Here is an 11081-nt window from a genome sequence, read left to right on the forward strand (position 1 = left end):
ACCCCTTTTTCATCTGCCCCCTCTGTGCCCGAGGCCCTAGGTTACATACTCGCCCCAGCCTTGAGACCAAAGTGTCAGCAAGGGACATGATCCTTAAATTACTCCTTTACATCCTTGGGTCCTCCCTCCGGTGATTCTCCAAGTAAGGTGTACTTGTAGCCCTGGGGAACCCACAGGGTTCTGTGGGTGGTACACATAGATAATCTTCTTGCACAGGGGCTGTGCCAATCTTCTCTGTATCTTTCCAATTTTGGTATATGTGCTGCTGAAGCAACCACGATAATCTTTTTGGTAGGAAGTTTCTTTTGAATTAAATGTTGATTGTTAAAGGGGAAAATTATCAAAAGTAATGCAAATGGATTTTTTTTATGGTGAGTTAATTTTAAGGACAATGTAATTTTGAGACTCTTTCTTAGTAGCTAACACTGATGGAGTGTTCGATACATTCCAGGTAGAGCTTACTGGGCTTTGCAGGCATCATGGCCACTACTTCCAGTAATTGACACTATTTTTCACTCTACGCATGAGAAAAGTGAGGCTCGGAGAGGTTCTCTAATTTCCCCAGTTATTGCACTGGAGCTGCCTGAACCTCCATGCTATTCTGCCCCATTGCTACATTCACTTTAAGCTGTTGGTCATGGAAATGGGACCCCAAAGCAACAGAATTAGGGACTCGGTGGTTCTGGCCTTGGCCCAGGAATCTGTAGATTTACCCCAGCAGATGCTGATGCAGCTTTCTGGAGACTAGCCCATAGATCCTCAAAGTTGGATGATGCCTACCGCCCCTTCTGGCTGGAAAAGGTAGCAACGAATGTCATTTATTGAGCAAAGCGTGTGCTGGACACTGACCTAGGCACATCTATTCGTAATTTTATCCAATCCTCTCTCCCAACAGTGTTATTTTCTCCATTGCAGAGCTGGGAAAGCCTAGGCTGACTCTTGCACAAAGTCCTGGCTCTTACGTTGCCGAGTCAGGATGCAAACCCAGATGTGTTTATCTCCAGAGACTATGCTATTAATTTCTATAATGTAATCCTTTGAAAATATGACTAATAATTCCTGTTCCTCTTACCTCTTAACATCATTATGAAGATCAAATATAATAATGTATGTTAAAGTCGTTTGTAGTACGTACAGTGCCATATTTAATCATTCAATCAGTATTTAGTCTGATCATGTGATTTCTCTACCTAAAACCTTCCAATGGCTTTTGTCTCACTCAGATTAAAGTCAAAGTCCTCACAGTGAATGACCCAGCAGCCCCATCACCTGTTAGATCTCACTTTTTACTACCCCCCCCTCACTCTTTACCAACCACTCCAGCCTCCTTGACATCCTCAAACACACAAGGCAGACTCCTGCCTCAGGGCCTTTGCACTTGCTGTTCCTCTGCCTGGAAAGGCTTTTCCCCCACATATCCACATGGCTTACTCTCTCGTCGTCTTTGAGTCTTTGCTCAAACTTTTAGTAAGGCCTTCCACAACCACCCCAGGTAAAACTGCATCATTTCTCAACCCTCCAACCTGCTATTCTTTTTCTCTGATTTATTTTTTCCCAAAGACCTTACCACTGTAGAACATACCATATATCTGATGAATTGGTTCATCTCCCTCCATTTAAGCTACCAACTCCTTGAGGTGAGGGACTTCAAGTTGTCTCAACTACTTAAGAATGGTACCTAACCTAAAGTAAGTACTCAATAAATAGGTGACGAATGAATGAATGAATGAATGAATGAATGAATGAACAAAGTTAGTGAGTATTCTTATGTGCCAGGCATGGTGCCAGGTGCTGGGGATTCAAAGATGAAGCTCCTATATGCACTAGTGGCCTTGCTGTAGCTTATTAAAGGGTTCATTTTTGGTTCCCCTTTGACATTCGATTTATTTCTGGATTCTTAAATGCAAGAGCACAAATTGTAAATAAATGTGACCTGAATAAATCTTTCAGCTTCAGCTTTCCCACACTGACAAAAAGCTTGAGAGCAGCTCCCAAAACATCTACAATGCCGGTCCTTCCCTGTCCTCACCTCGGTCATAGAGCCTCCCCTTATTCCTTCCAGGAAAAGCCCCAGAGCCTCTTGGCCTTTACCCAGATCTCCTTCCCCAGGGAAGCCAGGACTCAGCTGGATTTCAGCAGCAGTGAACACTTGACTTTTTCCCCGGGGATATGGCGTCTTAGTCACCCTATAAACTTTTAATTTTATTTAGCCATATTTTATAAGCTGGCACATTATCAGAGCTGTCTCTCTCTATGCCCTCAAGTGCCTCTGAATGTACCCATAATGCCTCTTAATTTTATGTCACTCTTTGCATCTAGTAAAATGTGGAAATACACAACAAAAGAAGCTAGGAAAGTCAGACGCTGAATGGTTTAGCCAAAAGTGCCTATAGAAGCCCCTTGGAGGAATAAATGTGTGCCCTTGCAAGTGCAGTGCCATTCTCGAAGGGGAAGTCATGTCATGACCTGCACCGGTAATGCCTGGGGACTCCCAACCCACCCGCATCCCATGCAAGACAGCGATTCCGTCAGGCCGTGGGGCAGCTCTGGAATTAACATGTTAGCTTTTCATCGAGATGGTAAAGGACAGAAAAATAGGAATGACGTCCAGCTCGGTGAATGTTCATGCGCTCATGCAGCCAGGAATATGGCCAACACCCCAGAGGTGCGGGTAGCCCCTTTTGTCACTGCCTCTCTGCAGCAGTTGTCCTGCTTTTTCGTGACTTACAACCCAGAGATGAGCTTCAACCAATTTCTGTAGTTACGTGAACGGAAACATAGACTCTTAGGTGTCCGGCTTCCTTTGCTCAGCATTGTATTTGTGAGAGCCAGCCACACTTTCGCATGTGGTTTCAGTTCATTCATTTTCATTGCTCTGCAGATTTTTATTGGGAATGCATGTTTTTAGTTATTCTGATACAATGGACAATTAGAGAGACTTCCGTGTGCAGCTATTATGAACCGAGCTGCTATGAACATTCTAGTACGTGTTTTTTGATGGATATATGTATACATTTCTGCTGGGTAGGTGGTACCTTGGGGAGAAATGCTAAGGCAAATCAGCATTTTTAACAAGCAGCTCAGGCAGTGCCGACTCATGGTGAGATTTAAGAGCCATCTTGGGACGCCTGTCCCCATAACCCATAATGCTCAGTGGGTTAAGCGTCTGCCTTCAGCTCAGGTCATGATCTCAGGGTCCTGGGATCGGGTCCCTCGTTGGGCTTCTTGCTCAGCAGGGAGCCTGCTTCTCCCTCCGTCTGCCGCTCTCCCTGCTTGTGCTCTCTCTCTCTCTGATAAGTAAATAAATAAATAATCTTAAAAAAAAAAAAAGAAGAAGAAAAAGAAATTAAAGAGCCATATGAACAGACTAACAAGTGAGTACCATTTACCAAGATGATTAATCCGGTGTGGATTATACTGCAGTACAGAAGATACGAACTAGATGTGAACTGCCCACAAGAACATTACAGTCATATTACAGAGGGTAAACAAAACAAAACAAAACAAAAACCATAGACCCACAAAGCACATAATGAAGAAAAACAATGAAGAGAAAATAACTCAGGGATCCAATCCAGATGTCTGTTCCAGTTTAAAACCATATACACATATAGAGAGCAGAGTCACAAATTGGCTTTCGATAAGAAAGGCTCTGGGTTGCATTTGGCATAGTCAGGGTTTCAAAAATCAAGAAATGTCATAAAAAGTCTTTATTTTTTATTTCTCTTTGAAAATTAAACTCCAGCAGCACTGGGTCCTCGTGCCTACATAGCTGCAACTGGCTGAAACTGAGCAACAACGGTCCCTTCAGATGGGACCTGTGGTCCCCAGGGGCAGTCGTCCCCACCAGCCCTATTGCCTCACTCTGGCCTCCCCTCATTCCCATTAGCTGCCTGACTCCTGCAGACGTTCAGCTTCCCGGTAACTGACACGGAAAATTACAATAACCATTTTCCCGTGCAACATCTGCGTTAATCCACTCAAGAACCCTACAAGCCATCGAGGGCTTGCTAAGATCATGCCCATTTTGGCAGTGGGCAAGTTGAGGCTCCAAGAGCGATTTCACAAAATTGCACATCTAGCAAGCGGTAGCCTGCTGTATCCTAACCCAGGGGGCTGTTTTGAGTAGTATTTAAAAATTGTATGTCTGCTTTTTTATGTTAAGTGGTAACAAGTAAATCAGGATATGTATACTAAGATGCTTATAATAACGTTCAGAGAAGTTTTTTTTAAAGGCATTAGCAGAGGGAAAGGGTTGTGTGGAATGAAGTGTTCACAGACACGCGTCCCCCAAGGACATGGGTTCTCCTCTGATCCTTGACCGCTGACTGAGGAAAGGGGGAGTGGTGGCCTTCTGAGCCAGGGCTCAGCTGGAGCAAAGCCAAGGAGTCTGAACTAGGCAGAGGGGATAAGGTGGGAATGGACAAGACAGAGGTCCGGAGGTGTATTGGGAAGGGAGCCTCCTTACGCAGCTGGCTGTGGCTAGGTTGCTTTGGGCCAAGGTCTTCACCTTGCTGAGTCTGGTCCCGTTCAAGTTCTCTAGCTCACGAGGTTCGAGAGGACGAAAGGAAATTCTGTATGCTGTTCGTTGACGTTGATTCATCTTCATGACGATGAATAGCACAGCACTGACACTGGAAACCACGAGAAAATCTAGGGATGTGGATGGCTAGGTGCTGGAGTGGAGAACTGAGGGCCTCCGCAGGGGATATGAGGTGGCAGCGAGCAAGATCTCCATGCTCACGCCATGACATAGCCATGACATAACACATTATATTAGCTCCAGGTGCATGACAGAGGATCCGGTGTTTGTATATATTGGAAAATGGTCACCATAGTAAGTCTAGTTAACATCCTCCATTATACATAGTAACAATTTTTTTCTTGTGATGGGAACTCTTAAGATATACCCTCTTAGCAACTTTCAAATATGCAATAAAGTATTTTATACTATAGTCACCGTTCTGTACATTCTATCCCCTACTCATTTTTCTCATAACTGAAACTTCGTACCTTCTGACTCCCTTCACCCATTTTGCCCCCACTCCCCACCACCTGCTTCTGGCAACTACCAATCTGTTCTCTGTATCTATGTGTGAGACTGGTTGGGGTTTTTTTAGATGCCACATATAAGTGACATCATTGGTGTTTGTCTTTCTCCATCTGACTTGTTTCACTAAGCTTAATGCCCTCATGGTCCATCCCTGTTGTCCCAAATTGCAAGATTTCATGCTTTTTTATGCCTGAATAATATTCCAATATTCTAATATATATATATATTCTAACATTATGAATATTGTGAACATATTGTTATATATATAGTGTGTGTGTGTATTGTGTATATTGTGTGTGTGTGTGTGTGTGTGTATAAACACATTTTCTTTATCCATTCATTCATTAATGGACAGTGAGGCTGTCTCCGTGCCTTGGCTATTGTAAATAATGCTGAGAGAACATGGGTGTGCAGATAGCTCTTTGAGTTAGTGTTTTCATTTTCTTCAAATAAATACCCAGAAGTGGAATTGCTGGATCACCAAGCTTCCTCTTAAGCTCACGAGCCACAGTTGTGTCACCTTGCAAAGGAAATGGAGTTACTCTGATTCATTTAGACCAAGCTTTCTCCACCATGGCACTATTGGCATTTTGGGGAAGATAGGTCTTCGTCAGGGAGCCTGTCTTACACAGTATGCAAAGTTTAGACACATATCTGGCCCCTACCCATTAGATGCCAAGAGCAGCCCCTTTGTCATGATAACAATGTCTTTGGAATTTGCCACAGGTCTCTTACAGGGCAAAATGCCTCCGGGTGAAAAAAAGGTGAATTGTACTAACCAGCACTCAATCCTCCCAGGAGATGGGAAAGGATCGCCTTCCCAAAAACACCTGACAAAGTCACTCTCTGACACCACTGGCATTCTGTCAACCAGGAATGAAGCAGAGGGCTTGAGAGGGGCAGAGAAGGGGCCCCTCTCAGGTCTGACACCGGTGGGGAATTGGTAGAACTAGACGGAAGTAAGAGGCCTCAGAAGGAAGACTGGGAGCTGTCCCAGTGTTGGTAACCTTGGCCTGTAGACTGGAAGGAGGGTGGAAAGAGCATTAGAGAGGACCTCCAGTTGCCAACCCTGTAGGGGCCTCTGTGTGAACTTTGATTTTAATCCTATCAGGGCTACAGGGAAGACACGAAGCTTGGGCCGTTTAACCCTAAGAGGGTTACAACAGGATCTGTGGTGTCGACCCTACAGGAGACAGACTAACTTTTTCTTGTTCCATGGATCCCTTTGGCAGTCTGGAGAAGACTAATGAATCCCTTGTCAGGATAATATTTTGAACTGCGTAAAACAGAATATCAGTACATGCAGTTGTTTGGGGACAGTGAAAGGGTGCCAGTGAGTTCCTTCTCTCTGAGGACTTAGGGAAAGTGGTTAAAGGGATCCCAGGGGCAATTTCTGTTCTATATGAGTTTGGGCTTGTTTTTGGGTTTTTTTTTTTTTTTTTTTTAGGATTTTATTTATTTATTTGACAGAGAGAGAGAGAGAGAGAGAGAGAACAAGCAGGGGGAGGGGCAGGCAGAGGGAGAAGCAGACTCCCCGCTGAGCAAGTAGCCGGATGTGGGACTCGATCCCATGACCCTGGGATTATGACCTGAGCCAAAGGCAGATGCTTACTCGACTGAGCCACACAGGCACCCTGAGTTTGGGTTTTTACACCCTGCTCAAATTGATTCTTTTTTAATTTTATTTTTCTCATTATTAAACGAATGCATACTGATTGGGAAAAAATGAGAGATTATAGAAAAGTATAAAGAAAAAATACTGTTCATATTCCCATCACCCAGAAATAATCACCATTACAATTTTCGTTGGCCCTTCAGACTTGTGTATTTATATACATACATACATATGGACAAAGACATACATAGAGATAAATTTTTTTCACCAAAGTGGGACCCTGCATAATTATTTATCAAATAAAAATTTTTTTTTTTTTTTCATTTAGCAGCTTAGGAACATTTTTCTCTGTTAGAAAATAGGACTCTAGATTGGGGACAGCAAACCGTATTTCACAAGCGCAATCAGGCCCTCTGCCTGTTTGAGTAAATAAAGTTTTACTGGAACACAACCACGCCTGTTCATTTCCATATTGCCTTCTCCCTACAGTGGCCGAATTGAGTAAAGTTGACCCTTGAACAACATGAGTTTGAACTACACGGTCCACTTATATGCGGATCTTTTTTTTTGTAAATACAGTACAATACCGTAAATGTATTTTTTCTTCCTTGCGATTGTCTCAATAACCTTTGCTTTTCTCTCACTTACTATATTTTAACAACACAGTGTATGATACATATAACATACCAGATAGGTGTTAAGCAACTGTTTGTTATCGGTAAGACTTCCAGTCGGTAGGCTATCAGTAGTTAAGTTTTGGGCGAATCAGAAGTTACATGCAGAGGGCACCTGGCAGGCTCAGTTAGTAGAACATGTGATCCTGATCCCGGGGCTGTGAGTTTGAGCCCCATGTTAGGTGTAGACATTACCTAAAAAATAAAATCTTAAAAAAAAAAAAAAAAGTTATATGCAGATTTTTGACCTCAGAGGGGTTCCTCACATTGTTCAAGGGTCAACTATAGTTGTGACGGAGACAGTACGGCCCATGAGCCTACAACATTTATTATCCGAACCCCTATAGAAAACGTTTGGGAACCCATGAGCTAGAGCATGGATTTTTAACCTCAGGGCTTATGAATTTGGGTTGAGAAAAAGATTATATCTTTATTTTCACTGACTCTCACTGACATTTGACATTTCTTTTTTTTTTTTAAGATTTTATTTATTTATTTATTTGACACAGAGAGCGAGAGAGCACAAGCAGGGGGAGCAGTAGAAGGAGAGGGAGAAGCAGACTCCCCGCTGAGCAGGGAGCCCTATGTGGGGCTTGATCTCAGGACCCTGGGATCACAACCTGAGCCGAAGGCAGATGCTTAACCATCTGAGCCACCCAGGCGCCCCGCTGACGTTTCTTCCAGTTATTGACACAGGTGACAAATCACAGTCATGTTAGCAGCACCCGTGAATCTGTCTTGATCTCATCTCGCATATCTTGATGTATTTATGTTTCCCAGTACTTCAAAATTATAACTATTAGACCTACGAGATCTCAGTTTGTGCCTGTAAAAAGAAGAATCACATTTCTTAGTATATTACAACTTTTTAAATGGCTGATTACTTTATTGCCACATAATGTTTTCTTTGCAATCCTGTGTATTCTGTTTTATACAGTTAAAAACATGATTGAGAAGGGATCCATGAGGTTTCTCCAGACTGGCAAAGGGACCCATAGAACAAGACAAGGTTAAGAATTCCTGATGTAGGTAATTCTTTTTTATTTTTATTTTTTAAGTAGGATCCATGCCCAACATGGAGCTTGAACTCACAGCCCCAAGACTGGGAGCTGCATGTTCTACCAACTAAGCCAGCCAGGCGCCCCAGTGTAGGCAGTTCTTAATGAGGCCGTATATTATTCCATTGCTATTTAACCAACATGCAGTCTATTTCAAAATAGTCACTCCTTTTCTTAAAAAATATTTTTAATCCCATGTTGTACACACATCTTTATGTCCTTGTCCAGTTGTTTACTTAGAATACATTTCTTAAAGTGAACTATTGGATCAATTGTGATACACATTTTTTGCAAGTCCCCCGATACCTATTGCCAAATATTTAACAATAACAAGGATGGTGGTGGTGGTGGTGGTATGAACATGGTGCTTACTTCATACCAGACACTACACTAAGCATTTTACACGTAATAGCTCATTTAATCCTCCAAGGACACTTTTACTCTCCCCTTGTACAGAAGAAGAAATGGAAACAGAGAAGGAAACTCTCCCAAAGTCACACAGCTGCCAGGTAACAGAGCTTGGATTTATTATTATTATTTTTTAATTTTATTTATTTGACAGAGAGAGAGGGTGAAGGAGAGCACAAGCAGGGGGAGCAGCAGGCAGAGGGAGAGGGAGAAGCAGGCTCCCCGAGGAACAGGCAGCCCAGTGCAGGGCTTGACCCCAGGACGCTGGGATCATGACCTGAGACGAAGGCAGATGCTTCACCGACTGAGCCACCCAGGTGCTCCCCAGAGCTTGGGTTTAAACTTGGGCAGGGTGGCTTCGCAGTTTTCCGTTTCCAGAAGATGGCAAACCCGCTGCCCAGGATGCTGAGATACGATGACAACTCCTTGTCAGCCTGGACAAGACCAGGAGGGGAGAGTATCACAGGAAGAAGGACGAAGGGGACAAGCAGGAGGTACTGCAGAGGGGCAATGTGGCCAGAGCAGAGAGTGGACGGAGATGAGGTCAGAGGAAGGGAAAAGCCCAGATATAGATATAGATATAGATATAGATATAGATATAGATATAGATATAGATATAGATAACATATGTAACGGATTGTCCAGTTACTGTGCGTGTGTGTGTGTGTGTATACACACATAGACTTGTGTAAATCTGTGAAGACTTCAGATAGATTAGTGGTTGCCTGGAGCCGGCTGATGGGGGAATTGAGGTGTGCCACCTGAAAAGGTGAAAAATGTTCTAAAATTGATAATGGTGACAGTTGCCCAACTCTGTGGGCACACTAACACACACTGAATGGTACACTTTAAATGGGTGAATTATAAGGTTTGTGAATTACGTATCAATGATATTTTTCTCCCAAAGGAAAACATACTCACCTAATCATCTAAGACAAGAGTGTGAGTCATGAAGACCGTCACGTCTGATGACGGAAAGAGTATATGGGACAGGAAGTCAGAACCCCTACGCCCATGTGACCGTCTGGTCCCTCCTCTATTAACAGCACCTCCACTACGTACTTAACCACATGGTTTGTTGAGATGGTGACATGACAACTTATTCTTTCATGTCACAATTTACTGATCACCTACTATGCGCCAGGTAGTGTTCTAGGGGCTGGGATACAGTAGTGCAAAAGCATGCAGCCTGTTTCGAAACGCTTTTCTAGCAGAAGAGACAGGCAATAACTAACTAAACAAATAAATATAGTGGATGATGCTACCTGTGCAAAGGAAAAAGAAAGCCAGGTAATGAGTTAGAGAGCAAGGGCCCTATCACACAAACCAAGAGCGCATGATACATGGAGGTGCTATTCTAGAAGGCCTCAATGATGAGGTGGCATTGGAGGGATCAGAGAAATAATATAAATGAGCAAGTTTTATGAACGGCAAATATTAAAGAATATTTATTATTATTACTGATGACATAACTACATATATGTACTCTGTACAACATAACTAAAATTTCAGATTTCTCTTTTTAACCACAATTGCATCCATTATGGACTGAATTGTGCCTCCCCGAAATTCATATATTGGAACTCTAACCCCCAATGTGACTGTATTTGGAAACTGGGCTCTTAGGTGATTAAGGTTAAATGAGGTCACGAGGGTGGGGCCCTAATCTGATAGGACGGGTGTCCTGGTAAGAAGAGAGAGATGCCAGGAGCGTGGCACACTGAGAAAAGGCCAGGGGAGGACACGGTAAGGAGGTGGCTTTCTGTAAGCCAAGGAGCAAGGCCTCAGGAGAAACCAACAGTGCTGACACCTTGACCTTGACCTTGGACTCGCAGCCACCACAACTGTGAGAAAATAACTTTCTGTTGTTCAGGCCATCCAGTCTGTAGGATTTTGTTATGGCAGCTGTGGCATATCTTACTCTGGAAAAATCTGTGCATTAAACTCAGGAATTTAGCAGAAGTGGGTGGCTCAGTCAGTTAATTGTCCAACTCTTGATTTCGGCTCAAGTCCTGATCTCAGGGTGGTGAGATCGAGCCCCACATCAGGCGCCAGCTGAGCATGAAGTTTGCTCACGATTCTCTCTCTCCCCCTTGGCCCCTCCCCACCCAGCCTCAGTGCACACAGGCACACGCATTCTCTCTCTCTCTCAAAACAAAACAAAACAAAAACATAGGAGTTATCTGTTTCTTCAGTCTTTGAAAACTTCGTTTGGCCTCCGAGTTTACTTTAGAGGTAATTTTCTGATAAATAGTTCAATTTTCTTCCATGAC

General features: G+C 43.3%; 1 pseudogene; it reads right to left on the reverse strand.

The window, feature by feature from the left end:
* Nucleotides 1-207: 207 nt before the first annotated feature.
* LOC121102669 lies at nucleotides 208-274 on the reverse strand (annotated as a pseudogene).
* Between the last annotated feature and the right edge of the window lie 10807 nt (nucleotides 275-11081).

The sequence above is a fragment of the Ursus maritimus genome, unplaced genomic scaffold, assembly GCF_017311325.1.
Source record: "Ursus maritimus isolate PB19 unplaced genomic scaffold, ASM1731132v1 scaffold_14, whole genome shotgun sequence".
Taxonomy (NCBI): Eukaryota; Metazoa; Chordata; class Mammalia; order Carnivora; family Ursidae; genus Ursus; species Ursus maritimus.